The sequence below is a fragment of the Schistocerca cancellata genome, chromosome 2 (genome assembly GCF_023864275.1).
Source record: "Schistocerca cancellata isolate TAMUIC-IGC-003103 chromosome 2, iqSchCanc2.1, whole genome shotgun sequence".
NCBI classification, from domain to species: Eukaryota; Metazoa; Arthropoda; class Insecta; order Orthoptera; family Acrididae; genus Schistocerca; species Schistocerca cancellata.
The window spans coordinates 859,540,937-859,555,027 of NC_064627.1; the positions used below are offsets into that span (position 1 = coordinate 859,540,937).

The 14,091-nt window shown below is 42.6% G+C and overlaps 1 protein-coding gene across 4 annotated transcripts in view; it reads right to left on the minus strand.

The window, feature by feature from the left end:
* Positions 1-10,612, minus strand: part of LOC126162796 (CD109 antigen-like) — a 237,194-nt gene extending 226,582 nt beyond the window's left edge. For 3 of the 4 annotated variants that reach the window (XM_049919516.1, XM_049919519.1, XM_049919518.1), the window contains exon 1: positions 10,402-10,611. The gene's annotated coding sequence lies outside the window, so the exon portion shown is untranslated. Of the gene's footprint in view, positions 1-10,401 lie in introns of all 4 variants that reach the window. The other variant, XM_049919517.1, reaches the window with a different exon arrangement.
* Between the last annotated feature and the right edge of the window lie 3,479 nt (positions 10,613-14,091).

The window sequence follows — 14,091 nt, forward strand, 5'->3', positions numbered from 1 at the left end:
ATTTAAGAACTTTTTTCACTTGTTGTACGCTGTGAAAAAAAAAGAAAAACAATAACTGCTGCGGAAGATGGCAACCCAAACACATGTTGAAGTTCTTGACAGAGCCCCTGAGCAATCTTTCATTAAAGAGGAGTATAAACAAAGTGAAATGACCAGTTATGAAATTCGTTGCTACCAAACAGACTTACTAAAGAAACCTATAACAAAAAATGAATGTCAAAATACACAAAGCTGAGACAACACAATTTTCAAACCAGAATGTTTTTATGGGGCTCAAACAATTTCAAACAGAAGGAGACACACTGGAAAAATCCAAATGAGTAAACGAAAAGTCATCAGGAAAATTTTAGCCATTACAACTCCTCCAACATGCCTGTCACGCAGGGTAAGCTACACATCACTCAGATATTTGACCCTAACACACAGGCCACCAATCAAAGCAGGTCCATAAAGTAGGCCTATACTACACCAACACAACACACGTCATTCAGGACAACCTACATGTCCCATCACAGAAAACAGTTTCTCGGTCCTGACATGTAGGCTGCCCTGCTAAGCAGGCTGACACTGTTCCTACACAACATGCCTGTTATGCAGGACAGCCTATATGCCAGGGCTAGAAAAGAAATGTTTTAGTCTGTATTTCCATTCCTATTGGGGCTGGAAGGTTATAAACCCCACAATGTTTCACTTATGACAAGACCTGCTATTTCTATGCCAAATTTGATTGAAATCAATTGAGTGGTTTGGGAGAAGCTGCTAGACAGACAAACAAACACACACACACACACACACACACACACACACACACACACACACACACACACACAAAATGGAAATGCTAACAATTTCTTGGGCACTTGAAAAAAGTAGGGCCAGTCACAATAACTAGGCAGGTTGCAGAATTTTCAAAAGTGTCAGCAGTAACACTAAAATCAAAGAGTAAACTGCATAACAGCAGTAACAGAATACCTGAATGGAGCAGGAATAATTCGAGTCTGTGTATGATACAGAAAAAATTCAAAAAGAAAATTCACAACTCCACAACTGGCCTGGCAGAAAATCTCAAGAAGACCAGAACAACGTGGCCTGAGAGACAGAATGGAGTCCATTGTAGAGAATGTAGGTAATACTTGCACAAAGCAAAACAAAAAAACCATTTGTGAAAATGTTCTTTGTTGTACCTCGCCTCCTCCAGTAGAGCCCAAACGTGAATAATAATAATAAAGTGAAAATAATGATTACAAGTAAAATGCAGAAACCTATAAAAATGTCAACAGAACAAACACAACATTTCTGTTGTAGCACATGTGTGACAACTGTTGCACTAAATTCACAGGTACTGACAACTCCACTCTTACAGAAAATTATATTTTAAGACAGAACCTTAGTTTCAGAGCGAAAATATATTTGTTACGTAACAATGTTAATACGATTGTGGCTCCACTGAAAACGGAGAAACTTGTTAGCCGCCGACGACAACGTGGAAATGTAAGGGAGATTAGGCTTTAACGTCCCGTCGATGACGAGGTCATTAGGGACTGAGCACAAGCTAGGGCTGGGGAAGGAAACCGGCCTCTTCCCTTTCGCAACGACGACACCGCCATTTACCATAACGCTTTCCGCGAAACGAAGGAAAACCTCAGTGTGGATGGCTGATCGGTGGTTTTAAGAGCTATCTTTCCGAATGAGAGTCTAGCGTCTAAATTACTGCACCACCTGCCTCGATCAGGAGAAATTGAGCGTTTGGAAAAAAGAAGTGCCGATATTCCCCAGTACTTGCGACCTGTCCTCTAAGACAGAGCAGGCTTTTAAGAAATGAGAAAGCATTTAAGTAGACACGCCTGCTTGAATGGTCCCACTGCGCAGTGTAAAAAACCGCCTGCCTGTCCCGTTCCATTCCATTCCGAACCGTTCAAGTCGCCGATCTGTGACGTGAAAGGCTTCGCTTCGCGGCCCTGGCCGAGATTTCGGGACGATATCCTCTGGAGACTGGGGTATCAGACCGCGGAGATCGATTATGCGGCACAATGGACCGCGAACAGCGGTCGCCGAACTCCACGCTCTCCGGGAAGAATTTCTCCGCCACGGCTCGTGCGCGTCGCGTCCGTAGTGCCCCGCGAGCATATCAAGGCTATAGCTGTCTGCCGCTAGTTCCCTGTGGTGAAGTGAACTCGTCCCACTCCTACAAGACGACCGCGCCTACTCGTTGATCAGCAATTTTGTCCAAATTTATAGTAGATGCAGTGCTCGGCCAGAAATGAAAGTGGCAGAAGTGGGAGTTCCAGATGGCGAAGCGTTTAGACAAAATAACAATTTTGGCGCGGATCGAGGACAGCACGAGCAACTTACGTTAGCGTAGCTGCCAGGCAGCGCTTGGCACAGCGGGAAGAGTACAGAACAGCAAGCCGAGGATCGTTGGTCTAGTCCGTTTGTGGAAACTTTATTTTCAATTTTCACGTTACTTACGACGTAAATAAATCTAAATAATGCTCACTGTATGTATTTATTAATATTGTGATAGTAACATCAAGGGTGAAGACAAAGGTAAATGTAGGACTGGAGATAAATTTACAGGAAGCGATTGTAAGCTACACAAGAGAGTTTCACAAACGAAATTTGATACTTTTATTACTTTACAGCTGATTATTTACATGTGCTGCGGTGATACTCATCATGAAAGAGGGGAAGAAATAACTGGCTTGGCATCTTTTACATATTATAAACGCAGCACTTTTACAGTTAGAAAGCTATTTACAATTTGTACAGAAACCAGATGGCGGTTATAAGAGTCGAGGGACATGAAAGGGAAGCAGTGGTTGGGAAGGGAGTGAGACGGTTGTAGCCTCTCCCCGATGTTATTCAATCTGTATATCGAGCAAGCAGTAAAGGAAACAAAAGAAAAATTCGGAGTAGTAATTAAAATCCAGGGAGAAGAAATAAAAACTTTGTGGTTCGCCGATGACATTGTATTTCTGTCAGAGACAGCAAAGGACCTGGAAGAGCAGCTGAACGGAATGGACAGTGTCTTGAAAGGAGGGTATAAAATGAACATCAACATAAGCAAAACGAGGATAATGGAATGTAGTCGAACTAAATCGGGTGATGCTGCGGGAATTAGATTAGGAAATGAGACATTTAAAGTAGTAAAGGAGTTTTGCTATTTGGGGAGCAAAATAACTGATGATGGTCGACGTAGAGAGGATATAAAATGTAGATTGGCAATGGCAAGGAAAGCGTTTCTGAAGAAGATAAATTTGTTAACATCGAGTATAGATTTGTCAGGAAGTCGTTTCTGAAAGTATTTGTATGGAGTGTAGCCATGTATGGAAGCGAAACATGGACGATAAATAGTTTGGACAGGAAGAGAATAGAAGCTTTAGAAATGTGGCGCTACAAAAGAATGCTGAAGATTAGATAGGTAGATCACTAATGAGGAGGCACTGGATAATAGTGGGGAGAAGAGAAATTTTTAGCACAACTTGACTAGAAGAAGGGATCGGTTGGTAGGACATGTTCTGAGGCATAAAGGGATCACCAATTTAGTATTGGAGGGCATCGTGGAGGGTAAAAATCGTAGAGGGAGACCAAGAGATGAATACACCAAACATATTCAGAAGGATGTAGGTTGCAGTACGTACTGGGAGATGATGAAGCTTGCACAGGATAGAGTAGCATGGAGAGCTGCATCAAACCAGTCTCTGGACTGAAGACCACAACAACAACAACAACAGAGAGAATACTTTGTTTACCACTAAAAAAGATTCTCTCGTCGCACCGTCTGGCAGAAAACCACATGTAACGCATCACTTCGCCAAACATTGCCGAGGATAGCTGATGATGTACAATGGAATGTGTTTTGATGCAAACTTCTCGCGATGTGATTTCTTTCTCTCTCTCGGTGTACCGATATAAACTGCTCCGGAAATCTGCTGGGATGTTCTCAAAGGTCAAAATGAAACTAACGGAATACGCAGTCCTGTACGCTTCAATTACAATTGTTTCTTGGCGAGTGCTTTGTACATACCTCGTGAAGGTTTTAAATACGGTGATTGCTTCGAAATTTATTTGCAATCCAAAGTTTCCCTTTGCCTTTCCTTTTATTCGTTTAGAGAAAATACAAATACATAAAATATATTGAGCAATGTTTCGGTTTATTTGCAGTTAAACGTAAAAACTGAAAATAATAATAAAAAAAAGCATTTCCACATATGGACTCGACCTCACGCCCCTCTGATTACCGGTCTGTACTCTCTCTCCAATGTCAACCCTGCCTGACAGCTACGCTAAAATAAGTGGCTTATGCTTCACTGCACCCGCGTCAAAAATTGCATTTTTTTTCTGAAAGCTTGGCTATTTGGAACTCCCACCTGTCACTTTTATTTCTGTCCATACATTTGGATGAAATCGGTGATGATGAGTAGGCTCGCTTCTCTTGTGGCCGAGGTGCCTTAAACTACACCCTGGAATAGCCTGAAATTACAAGCTGGAATATTTTCAGATTAGGCAACTCGGCGTAAAATTACGAGGAAACTGACATAACTGAGACTAAATACCTAGGAAGGACAGAAAAAACTGCTATCGAATCTCACGAGGCATTAACATACTGACTTTGTATGTTGTGCAGTTCAGCAGTTAATCGTCACGAGGAAGTAAGCCGCGTCCCGAATAACGCAGGTCCGGCGGCCCAGACACGCTACTGTCTGAATCGGAATCCCCAACAGCGCTCGTCAAACAGTTCGCATGACGCGACGTCCACGCGTCACGCGCAGACCTTTTGACTTGGACCCTTTCCATACCAGCTTATCTGTTACTACCGTACACGTAGCCACGCTACCCCCTGAGAGAACAACAGTCTATCTTCTCAGCATCCTGGCTGACGTTAAGTTTCACTCCTAGATGCACATACTGTGCAGCGTTGTAACTAGACCTCGGATTTTTGGTAAAAACCTATATTGTTCCTCATTAAATAAAGGCAATAACAGTTGTACATACTACACGCGCATACTACACGGTGGCTGATGGGAGCGACCGTAAAGGCATTTCGCATTTATACTCGCTCCCATCAGCCACAGTGCCGAGTGTCAACTTTGTTTGCGCGAACAATACACGAATTGCGCCAATTTATAACCGAAAACGCTAGTTTTATAGCACGTAAATATACCTAATTTCATGTTAGTACCTGATTGTACCTGAATTTTAAAAATCCAATGAAATAAAATCTTTTATGAGTAACATTCTCTCGTAGTCTTCCCAGCTAAGAATTAAGCAAAAATATTTTATCGATTACTGTAATTTTATAGTACCTAAAACATCTAATTTCATGTTAGAATCTGATAGTATCTAATTTTTAAAAATCCAGTCAAATAAAATTTGTACGACTAAAACTACTCTTCTGGTCGTCCTGAACAGTAACTGAATAATAATTGGTTGGTTTGCTTGCATGAACGCCATTCGTGGTCAGACAGCGACATTTTATTTTCTAAAAAGATAAATAGATCGACAAAAATTCGCAGTATGTTGTTGTCTATGACCGTAATTACAGTCACAGTAAATAACACTTTCTCCAGATATTCCGTTGACAAACTGCATATCGTGTCTGTTTATAGCATCTTACATGCCGAGAATGAGCGTTCCACGTCAACAGGTGTCACCGGAGCATATTTAAATGACGGTATTAGGTGCAATGGGACCGCACACTGATGTTCTATTGATTTACCTAATAAGCCCAGTTTCAGCCCGCCCTGTTCCTCATGGCTTTGTCGCACTCTGTGAACCGTCAAATGGGCCGGCAGGGCACTGAGGAGACTCGTGATCTGCCTCTGGCGCATTTCTGTCCTGTCGGAAATGACTGACTGAAACATCTGCACTGTTTTCATGCAGTCGGTCTGCTCGCTGCTTGGATGTGGTGAAATATTTCATAGCGACAGTTTATTTGTGGAAAGTCAAGCATGCCGAAAAAGCCAGCTCCAAATCATCTCTGGTTCGTCAGTGGTTACAAGAATTTCCTGATTTCTCTACGGATGACAGAGCAACTCACTGCAATGTGTGGAAAAAAGACTTAGGTAAATGTTAGCCTTTTATCTGCTACACACACTCTGAGAACAGTGATCCCATTGTTTTTCCCCAGTTAACTTGCACTAGACACATGCGAATGCAAAATTTTGTTAGAAATGTTTAGTGTATGTTAGTTTTGCTAAGTAGATATTGTACGTACATTCTTCCACAACGTATTTCTCATTTCTTTTTGTTTTTAGGTACGTTCTGAAGAACAGAGGTCGCATTTAAGTCAGAATGTTGCAGGGATTAAACACCACGCAAATTTAAAAAATAAATCAAACTTAAACGTTTCTTACTAAACCAAATGCAACAAACAAAAACGAATTTCATCTTGACCTGTGTCGTGCCGTTGTTGCAGCAAACATACCATTCAATGCAGTTGAAAATAGCCAGTTCAAAAGTTTACCAAAGAAATACTGTCACCGCAGCATTCCACCAGAATCCACACCGAGGAACCACTATTTAGATACTTTACATGAAAATACATCGAGCAGGATAAGGGAAGATATAGGCGATTCATACATGTGGAACTCGGTCGATGAGACAACAGGCTAGGTCGATATGTGGCTAATTTGATTGTTGGAAAATTAGATCCTGACAACCGCTCTCTACCTCATCTGATCTGCAGCAAGGAGTTAAAAAAGACTAACCAAGAAACAATTGCTTACTTTGTTAATAAAGCACTAAAATTACTTTTCCCAACAGTCTAGATGAAAATAAAGTACTTGTAATCCACACTGATGCAGCTGCATACATGATTGCTGATGTTGAAGTCTTTGAAGTATCTTACTCTTCCTTGCTCCGTATCACATGTCTTGCTCATGCCATGAATCGTGTAGCTGAGACGAAATGTCTCAAATTTCGACATGTAAATAAGCTAGTTTCAACCATCAAAAAGGTTTTTATCAACACACCACAAGAACCCAGTTATTTCGAGAGGAACTTCTCAACGTACCACTTCCACGAGAATCCATATTTACTCGGTGGGGAACGTGGCTAGAGGCCGTGGAATATCACAGCAAGCATTTGGAAGACATTGAGAACATTGTTCTTAAATTGCGGGAGGTGTCAGTCAGCATTATTTCAGCTAAAGATCTTCTGAAGGACCCAACAATTTCCAAAGACACTGCATACACAAAATCTCATTATGCATATTTTGTCCCTATTATTAAAGGGTTGCGGTTGTTTGGGGAAGGAGACCAGACAGCGAGGTCATCGGTCTCATCGGATTAGGGAAGGATGGGGAAGTCGGCCGTGCCCTTTCGAAGGAACCATCCCGGCATTTGCCTGCAGCGATTTAGGGAAATCACGGAAAATCTAAATAAAGATGGCCGGAAGCGGGATTGAACCGTCGTCCTCCCGAATGCGAGTCCCGTGTCTACCCCTATTATCAAAGCTCTAGAGTATTCAGGGAAACCAGTCTGCAGACAACTGCGATTGATGGAAGAAGTGACCGACAAAATCAACTTTGTCCCCAGATTCTATTGGTACTAAAGTTAGTGCTGACCACCCTCTGCACAGTGGCTGACATCTTATTAGGTAAATCAACAGAACATCAGTGTGCGGTCCCATTGCACCTAATACCGTCATTTAAATATGCTCCGGTGACACCTGTTGACGTGGAACGCTCATTCTCGGCATATAAGATGCTATAAACAGACACGATATGCAGTTTGTCAACGGAATATCTGGAGAAAGTGTTATTTACTGTGACTGTAATTACGGTCATAGACAACAACATACTGCGAATTTTTGTCGATCTATTTATCTTTTTAGAAAATAAAATGTCAGATTTTGGTCAGCTATTTTCTGATTTTTATAACCTATTTTTGTAAGTGATAGAATCTATTTTAGGTATCTAATTTAAGTTTTTTAGAACCTAAAAGTCTGAGATGTAGTTTTAACTATCAAAATAGTTTGGACCACATTTGCGTCAAGGTGATGGAACATTAACAACTCCAGTATCTCTATAGGGGCTAAACTGTTTATCATTATCAGTCGTTTAAGCATAGTTCTTCCCTAACACATCTAATTCAAGCAAATCCGCGCGACCCATGGCAGGGGGGTGGGTTCCCCAAGGGGAATATTAGGTGAAGTTTTGCAGTTCCGACACAGTCTTGCAATTAAGGAGAAAAAAAAATCACATTCCTGACAATAGACTCCCAATAAAAATATGAAAGTCTATTATTTGTGTGTTCTAAGAGTGTAAAGTCGATACCTTCCTTACATATGCAATGTACCTGTCACAGACTCTGACCATCACTAGGGCGACGGAGACCTCTACGACGTTAAGACGATAGCTGTTTACAAGGGAAGGGTAACAGAGTTCTGTAAATTACGCCGAGCTGGAAGTTAAACCTGGATCCCTGCCTATAGAGGAAAGTTTTTACCGACTGAGCTGTCCAGGCATGTCTCCAACTCATCCTTGAAGTACCAGCCCTGCCGGCTAGCAGATGGCAAGCTCAGTTTGTAACAGTAATGGCCGTGAAATGCTGGGTTCTGGATTCGACTCCCCGTTCGGCACAGTTTCAATATGTGGCTGATTGCCACTGCGGCTACCATTAGTGACATCAGTATGAAAGGCTGTTATGTTTTGCGAAAAGTCCGTTCTCCTGGAGAGAAATATGACCAGAGGAACTTCGCTATCGCAACTTTAACACTTGTTATCCTGTCGCTCTGGTTCCGACTTCCTCCTGACGCAACTTCTGTTTCTGCGAATGAAGCACAAGACATTCCGCGCGAATTTTTGAAACTGGGCGGCATAAATGCAAACTATTCAATAACAGAACATTGTCAAAGGACCATTTCACTGTCTTCCTAAACAAAAGAGATGAGGTCCATCCCTAGGTGCCATTGGGCAGTTCCGAAGCAGAACAGCCTTCGTTTACCAGCTAAATGTTCATACCATCTACAATACCTGTTCAGCTCTCTGGATAACCAAATACTTCCAGGCGAAAAAGGACATCGTAATGCACAGGTTAAACATAACTGTGTTTCTTTCTCCTGTCTGCAAAACAAACCAATTTCTAATTCATGTCAAGTACGGTACTTCCTAATTCATTTCCTCAACTCCACATACAGTAGTTTCGACTCCACTATGCTAACAACAGCTGTGTGAACACATGCGATTTATTATTTTCTCTCTGTAGTCTTATAACACCAGACTTCCACAGTCCTTAGAAAATAGATGGAAGTGTTCTTCCCGCAGTCCTTTTATTGGGAAAAGGAAACGAGCTTCTTCAAGAACGCATGCAGAGCAAGACGTCACTTCTCAGTCATGAAGCGCTATGCAGGCGGCGCCTTCCACTGTGTCATACGTGAAGTTATCATTTCACTAGCTGAAGGGGCGTGGGAAGAATGATTTTTGTACGCCTAGGTGTTTCAAGGTCACGGTTGTACTGCTGGAGAATATTCGTAGACTCCGTCGTGAAAACCGACGCTAAGTGGTTTATGAGCAACTTTTCTCATGATATCGCATGCGTTTTCTACAGTCTGGCAGTAAAACTATCAAGCATTTCCGCTAATCTGGCAAGAGAAACAAGCCGGTGACCATAAGCAATGATCATCTTCGTAAAACCTCTATGTCCACATTGTAAGATGAAGGAAAACCAGAACTGTGCTCAAGTGCTTCGTCCACCATTCGGACAATTCCTTCCCATCTCCCGTTCAGTTTCTTTTCAGTCGATGGACAACGGCCGTCTTCTCAAGGCAACACAGACCAACAGATGACATCGCTGTACATAGGCAGCAACATGCGGGAAACAGAAGATCTTGAAAAGAATGTAACAATAAGTTCATTATGTAAAGTGTATACCTAGCGTCTTCAAAGACAGCGATTTGACAAAAGCTGATTACCCATAATAAAAATCCTGATTGTCCCTCCGTCAAACAACGCATCCCATATTCAAAGAGACTGCCTTTGTATCACGATACTTATGGTATTACCGAAAGAAATTCGAAGGGATTTTTAAGTTTATTTAACACTATACGTCACTGAAATGCTGAAGGGCACAGCTTGAGAAGGTCACAGAAAAAATTTGCTGTGAAGATAACTAAATACAAGACGTGTAAAACCTTCCGAATATTACACACAGTTTAACGCAGCAACACTGGTTGCTCTGAAAAGGTGGTCTAAATGCAACTGGAGACGAATCAAATGGAGGCTGCAACCGCCATCTTGCGCTCTCCGTGGACGGGGACCCTCCGCGAAAAGAAACTTTAAATATCCGTCTTATCCGTTATCGGCAGAAGAAAAGGAAAAGACGAGTGACGAATCACGCTGTCGACCTGGGCTTGGCACCGATGACGCATCACTGCAGCGTTATTGGATTGCTTGCTTACCTGCTAGAGTGGAACACTGGCCTTCTAGCTGCTCGCGAAGGAAGGCTGACTCCGCTGTCAGATTCGTTCACGATCGCACTCGCGGACGACACTTTACAGGGACGGACCACAAAGTGTGAGCCTATGTGGCATCTGGCACCACAACTGCACGCACCGCGCGACTGAAATACCGTACGAACAGCAACAGGTGTCGGCGGCTCCAACTTGACTGACGCTCCGTCGGACAGCGGCCTGCCGGCAGCCTCGCGGCCCCCACCCGCACACCGGGTTCCCCCCCACCACTCCGTCCCAGACGGCCCTCGGCCTCACCGTTACCTGTCCCTCTGCCTAAGTCACGCTCCTGGGCCATGTGCTTTGCTGCGCGGAGGCTAGGCAAAAGCTACATTTCGTTACGTTCCCTTATTAGCTGAACTTCCCTCCCTACATAAAACCCAAAGAACCCATGAATTCCGAAATAGTTCATCAGTCGCAATGGCTGGCGAGTGGTGAAGTTCCAATCTTTCGGTAAACTATTATTACTTTCCTCCCCCCCCCCCCCTCCCCCCTTCTTCCAGTGGGTGAGAACGTTTTGGCCAGGTCAACAGTCGAACATACGCTACATCGAGGAGGGTCTTGGCAACACGGGAACAATACAGTCTTCAATTATCTGTTGAAGGATAACGTCACAGAGACCTCGAAGATAGGGAAAAACTAGGGGCCTTAACAAGTCAGAACTGTGGCGCCTGCTGTCCAAATAATTGCCTTTGTGAACCACAGGTGATCATGTTATAAAATCCATGCCATTCCATACCATCACGCTAGATGTTGGGGGTCGTATGACTTAAGGTGCCCACATACTACGACAATGCTTCGTTGTCCGAGATTTGCTTCTTGTGTACGGGCGGCAAATCGGAGCCAAAAAGGCGGTTGCTCCTGGTTACGGTTCGGTCTGGCAGCAGTAACATCAAAGCGTTGGCGGTGGGTTGACCGTGCGACTGTTTCCTGGCGTGGCTCCCAGGTCGAATATTCATCGGTTCAGTGGCGATTTGCTGTTTTTGTCGAACGGATGAGTATTTATTGTGCTTAAAAATACTGGAACACGGAGTGGAATACGGAGACAGAATTAAAGCTGATAGAGTTTTATCGGGAACGAGAATATTTAAGAGGCCCCACGAACTACGATTATAAAAACAATTTAAATGATTAGACGCTTGGAGGGAAATAATTGAGCATGACGTGGAAAAGAAAATCGTGTCTTTATTGGCATCTTTTCACTGTGAACCACAAAAAGGAGTGCAATGAGAGGCAAAAAGACTGTCCGGCCCGAATAATTTAGTCCCAGAACAGAGCATTGGCATGCCAAATTTCAGAAGTGCCAGCGTTCATATAATCAAATAGAAGCAATATATAGTCAAGATACAGTATGTGTTGAGATTCATCGAAATTTAACTTATCGTATTCTTTATTTTGAAAATCATTATTCGAGCACGTAGAGACGGTTGGAATATAAGAACTCCACGTCGGTAGAATTACTACAATGAGGAGCGTTTCACATCTGTTTCAGTGGGTGAGTTTACGAACGTAAGGGACGAGTGTTCGAATCTAACTGGAGTCAGTTGTTATTTTTTATTTAGACCTGTGCAGGTAATATTTTAAACCTCATTTCGCTACACATTGCGCTGCTGCAGACTTTTCTAGGTTCCACATTCTTTCAAAAGACTCCAATTTAGGGCATGTAACCTTCTGACCGAACACGCTGAACTACCGTACCAGTACCATTGACACACATGTGAAACGCTCCTCATCGCAGTAATTCTACCGACGCGACGTGGAGTCCTTATATTTCAACCGCCTCTACGTGCGCGAATAATTATTTTCAAAAGAAATGATTCAGTGAGTTAAATTGCAACGAATCTCGATACATACTGTATCCTAACTATCATATTGCTATTATTTGATGATGTAGACACCAAGCTGAAGCTCCACAGACCGCTAGAGTTCTGAACACGTACTTATGAACTTAGGAATGCGTAGTGCTGTGTTCTTAGATTCCAAGTTACTCGGGCAGGGCAATCTTTTTGCCTCTCCTTGTACATTCAGCTGGAATATGAATTCCCAGTGGCTAAATATCTCCGAGTTTCTGCTGCAGGTACAGCTCTCCCAACAGAGACGCCACCTTTGGAAATTTTAGGGCCTAAACTATTCAACACCTCGAAATCTATAGGTTTCATTCGAAAAAAATATGAGATAGCCCACAAAATCTGCTTTAAGGTCAGACATTTTTGTCCCACCAGACTGCTCCCTACTTTTTAAAAGAGAGGTCGTCCACCAACATCGTACCTTTTTCTTTTTCTGGTGATCCACTTCTTGTAGTGACAAACGTTGCACATGTGATGGTTGCTATATCCACTTATTCCCTCATAATATCGGTCGGTGAAACTGTAATTATACTCTATAACAGCACAGTCTTCTCACAGACAGACATGCAGATATGATTTCTCAAGGAGAAACCTGCTGAGTAATCTCTCCGTATCTACGGAAAATAGACAGTGTTACTCCTCCCTACCTTGTGGAGTGCGTATTCAAACATGCCTGTTTGATGCTCGCTGCATGCCGACCTCGGGTTGTTGCAACTTCAGTCAGCAGCAGTGTAACCAAAGACATCGTCACCGCAAAGGATCGCTTGAACAGCACACTACTTTACTGGGTATAGTCCAGATGCAGACATTTTGCCTCGACTTTCTCTGGCATTTGAACAGACAACTAGTAAAAGGAGGACACACAGTTTAATGTGGACTCCGAACCGCGATCAACTTGAAAAATCATGACCAGAGGTGAAAAAGCGGAGGGTTTCGAACCCATGACCTTCAGCACTCTGGCATGCAAACAACTGTTAAACCATCATAAGAATGGTGACAAAATAGACAAACATTTATCGTCCAGTTCCCTTACAAACATTTTTTGCAAAATATTCGAAAAAGTAATGTACTCAAGAGTAGTCGCACACAAGTGCAAAACATTTACTTAGCGTATCATAGGTTTGATTCCAAAATGGTTGCTAGACTGAGAACAGTATTTATACATACATTTATCAAACAACACAAGCTTTAAAAATGTTTGTTTGTGTCGATCACGTTACACTCTTAGCAAAACTGAAGTTTTATGGAATTGATGGCTTTACGTACAACTGGTCTGAATCATACTTAACAAACAGAATGCAAAAGGCTGTGTTGAATAATTCAGACAATGTTGGAAAGGTAGAAAATTTTAGTTACTGGAAAAAAAGGGTTCCACAGGGTTCAATTTTGGGTCCACTCCCAATCCTTATAAAAGTCAATCATCTTTGACTTATCATTCAGCAAGAATAATACGTACTTCGGCAGATGTTCCTAGTGTTATAATTAAACCTCGGATTTTAGGTAAAAACCTATTTTGTTCTTCATTATATAAAGGCAGTAATAGTTGCACAAGGTGGGTAGATCACGTAACTAATGAGGAGGTATTGAATAGGATTGGGGAGAAGAGAAGTTTGTAGCACAACTTGACTAGAAGAAGGGATCGGTTGGTAGGACATGTTCTGAGGCATCGAGGGATCACAAATTTAGCATTGGAGGGCAGCGTGGAGGGTAAAAATCGTAGAGGGAGACCAAGAGATGAATACACTAAGCAGATTCAGAAGGATGTAGGTTGCAGTAGGTACTGGGAGATGAA